Source organism: Pongo pygmaeus, chromosome 11, assembly GCF_028885625.2.
Source record: "Pongo pygmaeus isolate AG05252 chromosome 11, NHGRI_mPonPyg2-v2.0_pri, whole genome shotgun sequence".
NCBI classification, from domain to species: Eukaryota; Metazoa; Chordata; class Mammalia; order Primates; family Hominidae; genus Pongo; species Pongo pygmaeus.
Genome location: NC_072384.2, coordinates 108,584,156 through 108,595,829, shown reverse-complemented (window position 1 = coordinate 108,595,829; position 11,674 = coordinate 108,584,156). Strand labels below are relative to the sequence as shown.

The 11,674-nt window shown below is 43.7% G+C and overlaps 1 pseudogene; it reads left to right on the top strand.

Moving 5' to 3' along the window:
- Positions 1-7,651: 7,651 nt before the first annotated feature.
- Positions 7,652-9,960, top strand: LOC129031869 (translationally-controlled tumor protein-like; annotated as a pseudogene).
- The last annotated feature ends 1,714 nt before the right edge of the window (positions 9,961-11,674 follow it).

Genomic DNA, 11,674 nt, shown 5'->3' with positions numbered 1-11,674 from the left:
ACTTAACTTAAAAAACAAGTCTGGGGTAGAAGCAAAGGAAGGTATTAGGGTGCTAGGGTTGTCACCAGTTACTGACCTTTTGGAAAGATGGGGATATCGACTTTCAAATTCTATTACTGGGACTAAACTATGGAGTGCACACCATGGACATTCAGGTAATAATTAATGGGAACAGGGACAGAGTATGACTGGGATAGGCATATGAGGACTTCTAGGGCAGCTGGCTGTGTTCCATTTCTTTATACGGGTAATGATTACAAGAGTACCTTGTAATGGTTTACTACATTATACATTTGTGTGATTTACTGCATCCTTTTTTAATAATAAAAAGTTTTTAAAAGTATAGTAGGAAACCTGTTCTTAATCCTTTGGACTAATTGCATGGGACAACATTCCTCTGGAACAAATTCAAAAACTTTCTCTGCAGTGTCAGCTGACCCTCTTGACAAAGCCTCTTGGTTTGCCTTTGATAGATGACACAATTTCAAATCATCTTTAACCTTTCTAAATATAAGCTTAGGAAGCCTGTCTCCAGGAAGGCGCTCTGCCCTGGAATTTTAATTGGACTATATACTAAGTATTATGAACAAAGACATTTGAGGGTCTTTAGAGGGCTTTCTGGACCTACATTCCTTTACCTGGATGACTTCATGACACTTTCTTGTTAGGAGTATTTGGTTTTAAAGCTTTCATTTGATTTCTACATGAGAATTATCCTTTTCCTAGTTGGTTTTGCTTTGTTTTATTTGGAAAATAATGCTTTGCACATTATTTATATGTTCAGAGACTAACGTTCAAGGCATTCTAACTGAATCACATTTTCCTATGTTCAAGTCACTAAATTTTTACCAATTTCAAATTTTTCTCCTTTTTTTTCCACTTCAGAAGCTTTTCAGTCATTTCCTACAGGGTTTAACTCTGAATTTTTTGAGTAAACTCCAAAATGTTTAAAATACATGATTAAAAACTAACAACTTGCTGGGCACAGTGGCTCATGCCTATAATCCCAGCACTTTAGGAGGCTAAGGTGGGCGAATCACAAGGTCAGGAGTTCAAAACCAGCCTGGCCAATATGGTGAAACCTCGTCTCTACTAAATATACAAAAATTAGTTGGGCGTGGTGGCAGGCACCTGTAGTCCCAGCTACTTGGGAAGCTGAGGCAGAGGAATTGCTTTAACGTGGGAGGCAGAGGCTGCAGTGAGCCCAGATCACGCCACTTCACTCCAGCCTGGATGACAGAGTGAGGCTCCATCTCAAAAAAAAAAAACAAAAAACAAAAAACAAAAAGCTAACAACTTAACTTTGACCCTGAAATATTATTCTAATATTCTAGGGCTATTCTTACCTATTTAAAATGTTCCATATTTCCTGGCTGCAGTTACTCCCTTTGTTAGAATTACTCAGCAAGTTTACTTTTCTTTCGATCACGTTTGTATTTTTATTGTTTGAAACACCCTGCTTGTTGGTGACTTATTTTTTACTGCAAATTAATTACCATGCTCTTGAACTATTCCATGAAAACTTACAATTTGCAGCTCAGCCAATGTTTTTAATCTGGCCTTTCTATCTGCATCTACTTCCTTACAGAAGGATTTTTTTCCTTTCCTTTGATTTTTGAACCTAATTCATCCAACAAGCAGATTGGAGTATGCCTGCTAATCCTGACACTATCTTGGTAAATCAGTGTCCCATAGGACCCACAACCTCTAGGTGACGGTACTTTTATAGGTCAGGCTACTGCAATTGTGCCATTGCTGAGCATCAGACAGAGTTTTGAGTCATTGGTTTTGTGACAGTGTTTCAGTATGATTCTTTACTATTATAATGGGAAAGCTTTTCAGAACTTATTTGGAGTTAACTTGGGTCTCATTTTCTATGAACACATTCTTCAAATATCCTAAAGCTATGGCAAGATAAGCAACATCTTGATCTGTACAATCAGTACTTTAATTCTTGCCCTTTTCCACAGTTGTGATTACCTCATGTAATTCAGCGGTATTGAAAGGTGACAGCATGCTGGCAGCCCTCAATCGCTCTCAGTGCCTCCTCAGACTCAGCATACGCTCTGGCCGCACTTGAGTAGCCCTTCAGCCTGCCACTGCACTGTGGGAGCCCCTCTCTGGGCTGGCCAAGGCCAGAGCCAGCTCCCTCTGCTTGCGAGGAGGTGTGGAGGGAGAGGCCCAGGTGGGAACCGGGGCTGCGTGCAGTGCTCGCAGGCCAGCGTGAGTTCCAGGTGGGCACAGACTAGGCGGGCCCTACACTCGGAGTCCCCAGTCAGTGCCACCGGCGAGGGCAGTGAGGGGCTTAGCACCTGGGCCAGCAGCTGCTGGGTGCCCCAGCACTGCCGGCCTGCCCCAGCACTGCCGGCCCGCCCGCATCGTGCTCAAATTCTCGCTGGGCCTCAGCGGGCTCCCGGTGGGGCAGGGCTTGGGACCTGCAGCCCACCATGCCTGAGCTCCCGCAGACACCACGTGGGCTCCCCTGAAGGCCAGAGCCTCCCCGACGGGGTGCCGCCCCCTGCCGTCCCATCCACCGCCCAAGGGCTGAAGAGTGCAGGCACGCCCAGGACTTGGGGCAGCTCCGCCCCTGCCCCCTGGCTGGATCCACTAGGCAAAGCCAGCCGGGCTCCTGAGTTGGTGGGGTCTTGGAGAACTTTTATGTCTAGCTGGAGGGTTGTAAATGCACCAATCAGCACTCTGTGTCTAGCTAAAGGTTTGTAAATGCACCAATCAGTGCTCTGTGTCTAGCTAATCTAGTGGGGACTTGGAGAACTTTTATGACTAGCTAGAGGATTGTAAATGCACCAATCAGCACTCTGTGTCTAGCTCAGGGATTGTAAACGCACCAATCAGCACCCTGTCAAAATGGACCAATCAGCTCTCTGTAAAAGGGACCACTCAGCAGGATGTGGGTGGGGCCAGATAAGGTAATAAAAGCAGACTGCCTGAGCCAGCAGCGGCAATCTACTAGGGTCCCCTCCTGTGCCGTGGAAGCTTTGTTCTTTAACTCTTTGCAATAAATCTTGCTGCTGCTCACTCTTTGGGTCCGCGCCACCTTTATGAGCTGTAACACTCACCACAAAGGTCTGCAGCTTCACTCTTGAAGCCAGCGAGACCATGAACCCACCAGAAGAAACGAACAACTCCAGATGCGCTGCCTTTAAGAGCTGTAATACTCACTGCGAAGGTCTGCAGGTTCACTCCTGAAGTCAGCGAGACCACGAACCCACCAGAAGGAAGAAACTCCAGACACATCTGAACATCTGAAGGAACAAACTCTGGATACACCATCTGTAACTGTAGCACTCACCACAAGGGTCCGCAGCTTCGTCGTTGAAGTCAGCCAGACCAAGAACCCACCAATTCCGGACACAGTATGACTGCCACATCGCTCACACATGCCATTTCCTCTGGCAGTTACTGGAAAAGTATCAGGTCTGATGTGACTGCCTCCCAAACTCCTTCTGACACAGGGGAGAATTTTAGGCACATGGCTTCTCTGGAATGACAGTATATTAGTGTCCACATTATCCATTCAGTGGTCAGAGATTTCACTGATAATCTCCAAGATAAAATTAAGGAAATGCATTTTAAAGATCACTCTTTTTGAGTCTGGATGAATGAATCAAGCTACCACTGTCAAAAGTACAGAAGTTCCAAGAAGATTGCTGCTTCCAAAGCAATGAGCTCATTTATGAACTCAATGAATGTGAAATAGGCAGAACCCCCAAATTGGAGGATTTCAAGCAGTATTTGAAGATGAAGGATTGAAGCCAGGACCAGAGATATAGACAGCTGTTGAAACCTTGAAAATAGATACTCTCTGACAAGAATAGCAAAACGAGAACAACAGATGGTCAATGATTGGCTACACATAAGAAATAAAAAGAATCAGTGAAGGACACAGAAAGAACAACCTGAAAGACAACCAGAGGAGATCAGTGTCAAACGAAGTCAGAGGGAAAGCCAATTCATGTAGGAAGGAGTAAACATCCAGCTCAAATATTAGAAGAAGGCTGAAGATGAAGGCAAACTGAAAAATTATCACCGGCAACTCTGGAGAATCATACTCTAAAAAGCATCTGAAGATTTTTAAAGAAATGATGTTTATCACATTCCCATCTTCTGAACTGATTTTCTTTGTTGTTGCTGTTGTTCTTTTTTTTTTTTTTTTGAGATAGAGTTTTGCTCTTCTCACCCAGGCTGGAGTGCAGAGGTGTGAGCTCAGCTCACTGCAACCTCCGCCTCCCAGGTTCAAGTGATTCTCCTGCCTCCACCTCCTGAGTAGCTGGGATTACAGACCCTCACCACCACGCCCAGCTAATTTTTGTATTTTTAATAGAGATGGGGTTTCACCATGTTGGTCAGGCTGGTCTCGAACTCCTGACCTTGTGATCCACCTACCTCAGCCTTCCAAGATGCTGGGATTACAGGCGTGAGCCACCTCATCCAGCCAGCTTTTTCTTTTTTTTTTTAAGATGGGGTCTCACTCTGTCGCCCAGGTTGGAGTGTAGTGGCGCAATCTCGGCTCACTGCAACCCTGCCTCCTGGGTTAAAACAACCCTCCTGCCTCAGCCTCCCGAGTAGCTGGGATTTCAAGCAGGTGCCACCACATCTGGCTAATTTTTTTTTTCTTGTTTAGACGGAGTTTCACTCTTGTCACCCAGGCTGGAGTACAATGGCACCATCTTGGCTCACTGCAACCTCCACCTCCCAGGTTCAAGTGATTCTCCTGCCTCACCCTCCCGAAGTAGCTGGGAATAAAGATGCCCACCACCACATCCAGCTAATTTTTTTTTGTATTTTTAGTTGAGACGGGGTTTCACCATGTTGGCCAGGCTGGTCTTGAACTCCTGACCTCAGGTGATCCACCCGTCTTGGCCTCCCAAAGTGCTGGGATTACAGGTGTGAGCCACTGCGCCTGGCCATACACCCGGCTACTTTTTGTACTTTCAGTAGAGATTGGGTTTCACCATGTTGTTGAACAAGCTGGTCTCAAGCTCCTTACCTCAAATGATCTGCCCACATCATCCACCAAAAGGGCTGGGATTACAGGCATGAGCCACCACACCTCGTCTTCTGAAATGATTTTCTTTGCCATCTGATCAGGAATCACTTTGAACAAAGGTAGTAAAATAATCAACAGGTAACAAAATATAGGGTATCACATAAACAACTGAATAAGCTTCTAAGAGAAATTCAACTCCTACTGAAATTCCAAACCTATGCATTCATTCAACAAATTTTTTTTTGAGGGTGAACTGTGTGCCAGGGACTGGCCTGGCCAATGGGCACACACAATGGGCACAGTGTGATAAGTTAGATTTGAAACTTAATACTACACCATTTATATACTACCAAAAAGAGAGGGGAACTTATGCATCGTTCTGCATTGGCATTTGGGGACCATGTGTACAAATTACACAGGCAACTTTTTGAAAACAAATGTAAATCTATTTATTATTTCAATAATTATGTGAATTGCTCATGGAAGATTCAGTTTTGTTGTTTATTCAGATACAAAGTGGGTAGGCAAAGGTATGTGCAGTGGCGCATGCCTGGAGTTCCAGCTACTCTGGAGGCTAAGGTGGAAGTATCTCTTGAGCCCAGGAATTTGAGTCCAACCTGGGCAACATACTGAGATGCCCTCTCCAAAAAAAACAAAAGCAAACAAAACCCTTCAAAAGTAGGCACTTTTGAAGTATTAGTCGCAATGGACAATGTCTTAAACATTGTTTTCTTAATCTAATCTATATAAACCTTATGAAAACATCAATTCCTTAAACACTGTTTTCTTAATCTGTTGTGCATAAACCTTATGGAAAATTATTAAATTAAAATTATTAAAAGTATTAAATTAGTGGGGATTGAGTAGACTAGGAAAGCAATACAAAGGAGAAAAAAAAAGACAGCTTGGCCAACATGATGAAACCATCTCTATTAAAAATACAAAAATTAGCCAGGTGGTGGTGGTTCACACCTGTAATGCCAGCTACTTGGGAGGCTGAGACAGGAGAATCACTTAAGCCTGGGAGGTGCAGGTTGCAGTGAGCTGAGATCGCACCACTACACTCCAGCTTGGGTGACAGAGTGAGACCCTGTCTCAAAAAAAAAAAAAAAAAGAAAAGAAAAGAAAAGAAAAAGAAAAAAGAAGAATGAATTCCTGCAGAGCCCTGAGATTGTAAGAGCATGACAAACCTTAGGCCTATGACACAGTGTATAGGATTTATAAGTGGAATTATCCCGTGTAAACTAGAGTTATGGAAAAGCAGTGTACAGACTAAGTTCTATGCAAAATTAATGACCTTAACATTTATGCTGACAGTCTGTAGCATTAGAAAGTAAATTGCAGCCAGTGCGGTGGCTCATGCCTGTAATCCCAGCACTTTGGGAGGCCGAGGCAGGCAGATCACGAGGTCAGGAGATGGAGACCATCCTGGCTAACACGGTGAAACCCTGTCTCTACTAAAAATACAAAAATTAGCCAGGCGTGGTGGCGGTTGCCTGTAGTTCCAGCTACTCAGGAGGCTGAGGCAGGAGAATGGCATGAACCCAGGAGGCGGAGCTTGCAGTGAGTGGAGATGGCACCACTGCACTCCAGCCTAGGCAACAGAGCAAGACTCCATCTCAAAAAAAAAAAGAAAGTAAATTGTTTTCTGGACACACGGTATTTGGTAAATAAGTTCAACCTTATACCAGGTTCAAGATGCAAGGATGCAAATAGACTGCATTTCAAAAGTTTGGATAATTCAGTTTGGCATTAGAACACAATTTATTGGGGAAGCAATGTAGTAAGTCTTCAGTATTTAACTAGAATAACAGTTGAGGGAATTTACATTTATGTGTGTGGTCCTTTATAGGTATTTTCATTTCATTCTTACCATCATCTACCATTGCATTTTACACAGGAGGAAACTGAGGCCCAGAGAATAAGAGTGACTTGCTCAGGGTCAGCCAGTAAGTAGCAGAAGAGAGGTCAAACTATCATTTTCTCAGTGCATCTAGACAAAATGTTTCTCGAAATATGAACCAAGGGTCACCTATATGAGACTCATCAGTGACAGGTAAAACACACAATGGATAATTAATTTGGAAACACCCAATCGAATATTCAAATGCAGATTCTTGGGCTCCATCTACTGAATCAGACTCTAAAGGCAGGGCTCCAGGAATTTCCAATTTTACAAGCTCTCCAAGTGATTTTTATGAATGCCAAAGTTTGAGAACCATGAAAGGAGGTTAGGTAAAAGCTGCCATATGTAATAAATTTACATAAAGTTTTGATTGGTTTACGTCAGCCATTTTAAAAACAGGATGATGATAATTAATTGCGAGTAATCTCTAATGGGTACAATTTAAGATAGTATATAAGGTGTATTATTTACTTCTTACCCCTTGCTGGCTTCAGCAATTTTTGCAGGAAATTTTCTCTGAGGTCTACTATTCCAAGCTGTTATTCCCAATTTCCATTCTCCTACTCCTGAACCCACAAACTCTCTCAAATGGATAAACTGGGTTTTCTGTCACTGTTACTCCTTTCAGAACTCCTATTAGGGCTTTTCCACTGGCTCCCCTCTCCCCCAGCGCTGCACTGCTGAAGCTCAGGGCTCCTGCTAAGCTAGCCCCGCTGCCTCTCCCTTCAGCCGCAATTATGATTATTCACCAGGACCTCATCAGCCACGATGAGATGTTCTGCAACATTTACAAGATCCAGGAGATGGCTGTGCCTGGAGGTGGAGGAGAAGATGGTCACTAGGACAGAGGGTAGCATTGATGACTCCCTCATTGGTGGAAATGCCTCCACTGAAGGCCCAAAGGGCAAATGTATGGAAAGCACTGTAATCACTGGTGTTAAGACTGTCGAGAACCATCCCTTGAAAGAAAGCAGCTTTACAAAGGAAGCATACAAGAAGTACATCCAAGATTACATGCAATCAATCAAAGGCAAACTTGAAGAACAGAGACCAGGAAAGACTAAAACCTGTTACAACAGAGGCTGCAGAACAAATCAAGCACACCCTTGCTAATTTCAAAAACAATACCAGTTTTTATTAGTGAAAACATGAACCTAGATGGCATGGTTGCTCTATTGGACTACCGTGAGACTGATGTTACTACAGTAGGTAGCTAGTTAGGCGTAAGCAGGGAAAAAGAGGGCTCCACCCACCCCCACCAGGAATGTCAGGCAACCATCAGGTGATGGTCAGGTGATTGTTAACTGTCTCTATAAAATAATAATTGGTCGTGCCCAGGTGTGGTGGCTCACAGCTGTAATTCCAGCACTTTGGGAGGCTGAGGCAGGAAGATCACCTGAGGTCAGGAGTTTGAGACCGGCCTTGTCAGGCCTCTGAGCCCAAGCTAAGCCATCATATCCCCTGTGACCTGCACATACACATCCAGATGGCCGGTTCCTGCCTTAACTGATGACATTCCACCACAAAAGAAGTGAAAATGGCCTGTTCCTGCCTTAACTGATGACATTGTCTTGTGAAATTCCTTCTCCTGGCTCATCCTGGCTCAAAAGCTCCCCACTGAGCCCCTTGTGACCCCCACTCTGCCCACCAGAGAACAACCCCCCTTTGACTGTAATTTTCCTTTATCTACCCAAATCCTATAAAACGGCCCCACCCCTATCTCCCTTCACTGACTCTCTTTTCAGACTCAGCCCGACTGCACCCAGGTGAAATAAACAGCCATGTTGCTCACACAAAGCCTAGTTTGGTGGTCTCTTCACACAGACATGCATGAAAAGCCTACAAGGTGAAACCCTGTCTCTACTAAAAATACAAAAAAATTAACCAGGTGTGGTGGCATACGCCTGTAATCTCAGCTACTCCGAAGGCTGAGGTAAGAGAATCACTTGAAACCAGGAGGCGGAAGTTGCAGTGAGCCTAGATTGTGCCACTGCACTCCAACCTGGGAGACAGAGTGGGACCCCATCTAATAATAATAATAATAATAATAATAATAATAATAGGTCGCAGCCAGCTCCAGGGAAAGGCAGTCTCCCAATAGATAGAAAAAAACCTGAAACTGGTGATAAGGAGCTTCCCAATAAGATCTCAGGAATTGAGTGAGTGGGCTCAAACTTGCACACTAAGAGGCAAAATAGCGGAATTTAACTGGTATATAACCACCTAGGAAGATTCAGCTGGTAAGGGAAGAATGCCTCAAGTGAGCATGTATACAAGTCCAGTAAACACACTACACATGCTCCCCTCCCAAAAGCCAGCAGGCCACCGTGCATGCAGACAGCCCACCCAAGGGAAGAATCCGGGGAGAAGGGATGCAAGACCCCAGAAGCATGCCAACATATAAAACCCCAAGTCAAAGGTCAAACGGTGCAGTTGATCTCTCAAGTTGCCCACTTAGCCCTCTTCCAAGGGTAATTTACTTCCTTTCATTCCTGCTCTAAAGCTTTTTAATAAACTTTCACTCCTGCTTTAACTCTTGCCTCGGCCTCCTTGATTGAATTCTTTCTTCTGAGAAGGCCAGAACTGAGGTTGCTGCAAACACGTTCAGATTTGCCACTGGTAACAGTGTGACCCCATATATAATTTTCTTTCTTTTTCTTTTTTTTAATACTTTTCAAAACCTTTTGACTCAATTGTTATTTTGTTTAGTCTACTTATGTATTTTTTTTGAGACAGGGTCTCCCTCTGCCACCCAGGCTGGAGTGCAGTGGCACAATCTCAGCTCACTGCAACCTCCACCTTCCAGGATCAAGTGATCCTCTTTCCTCAGCCTCCCAAGTAGCTGGGACTACAGGCACATGCCACCAAGCCCAACTAATTTTTGTATTTTTTGTGGAGATGAGGTTTTGCTGTGTTGCCCAGACTGGTCTCGAATTCCTGAGCTTAAGCGATCTGTCTGCCTTGGCCTGTCTGCTGGGATTATAGGTGTGAGCCACCGTGCCCAGTGATTGTTTTTAAGGATGGTTTAGAAATGGAAAAATGTTAACAAATTTGGCAATTACTTTGGACCTCTCACCTGTTGTCATAACTGGCTTCTGCTTGTCATCCACATAACACCAGGACTTCACACTAATGGGATTGATATCATCTTGAGCTCTTCATTTATTTTGACCATAATTTATTTGGAGTGGAGACATTGTCTTTAAGAAAAATATGTCAGGTAGGTTGTCTAAAAATTAAATGCATTTAAACTCATTTGAGAGAATGCCTTTTAGTTTAAAACATATTTAAACTAAGTCCATCTTGTAGTGTTCCTGGAGAAGCTAATCCTGATTGTAAGCCACTACTAGAAAGAATAAGACTGTCATCAGATAACTTCTACAGTGGAAACTACTTCTGAGACTGGAATATAAAAAGCAAGAATCAGGCTGGACCTGGTGGCTCATGCCTGTAATCCTGGCACTTTGGCAGGCTGAGGCAGGAGGATTGCTTCAGCTTAGGAGTTTGAGACCAACCTGGGCAACATAGTGAGACCTCATCTCTAAAAACAGATATATATAATTAAAAAACCCCCAAGAATCAAAAGTGTTAACTCTGGATTGCAGTAAAGGGAAAGACAATGCTCACAGCAATGCCAGCATCTGAAGTAGAGCCTTATAAATTTCATCACTTATAATGGAAGTAGTTAACTCTGAAAGAGACTACCAAGAGAGTAAAAAGAGACTAACTTAGCTGGGACAGAAAGAAAAAGAACTTTCAGTAGGGGTGTCAGCAGAGTGGCAAGGTCACCTGTGGCTCTTTGTAAAGCACAGTTATTTGTTAAGTCAGGAATTCTTGGTTCTGTAGCTGCCAGAACATTTGCCCTACTTTTCAGGCATTTCTACAATATTTTCCCCACAATCTCCTGGCTGAAATGCACATTTGCATTCCAAGTCACTTTGAATGGGAAAACCTTAATGAAAAAGGCCATTAATCACAGATACATCATCAAATATACTACAACAATATTGTCACAGCTGCAGCAGGAAGTCGTGGTGAGCCTTCCTGGTTATCGTTTAATTTTTTTGTGATAAATAAACAGAGTTCAAATTGATAATGAAGAAACTGTTTCATCATCTCTGTGTGTGTGTGTGTGTGTGTGTGTGTGTGTGTGTGTCTAGACCTCTTCTTTCCCCAGCATCCCGCTCTAATTCCCCTCCCATTCAACACATCAGTTTTCTCTCTCATTCATTTCATTTATTTATTTATTTATTTATATTGTTAGTAGAGACGGAGTTTCACCATGTTGGTCAGGCTGGTCTTGAACTCCTGACCTCAAGTGATCTGCCTGCCTCGGCCTCCCAAAGTGCTAAGATTATAGGCATGAGCCACCGTGCCCGGCCTCTCTCATTTATTTCTGTCCAGGGATTAAGTATTACTGACAAGATGAACTAGGCTGAGTCAGCTATAGTGAATCCAGATTCTAAGGTAACCTCAAAAAACAAGCAGATCAGGGCAAGGACTGGAACCTAAGGTTTAATGATTTGATATTTTCCAAAGTCTGAAGTTCTAGGTACCTAGATGCTACCTAAGGATTTCTATTGCAACTGTGCATTGCTGCCCTGCCAGACAGCTGCAGTCAGCATCTTTGGGTTGACTTGGTTTCTGACCCCCACTTGGTTTCCGGCCAGGCACTAACCCTTGAGGAGAATTCAGACTCCCTGAAGGTGGTCTCACAACCCCACACTCCTTCTAATCAATTCTGCCTCCGCTTCTGCCTA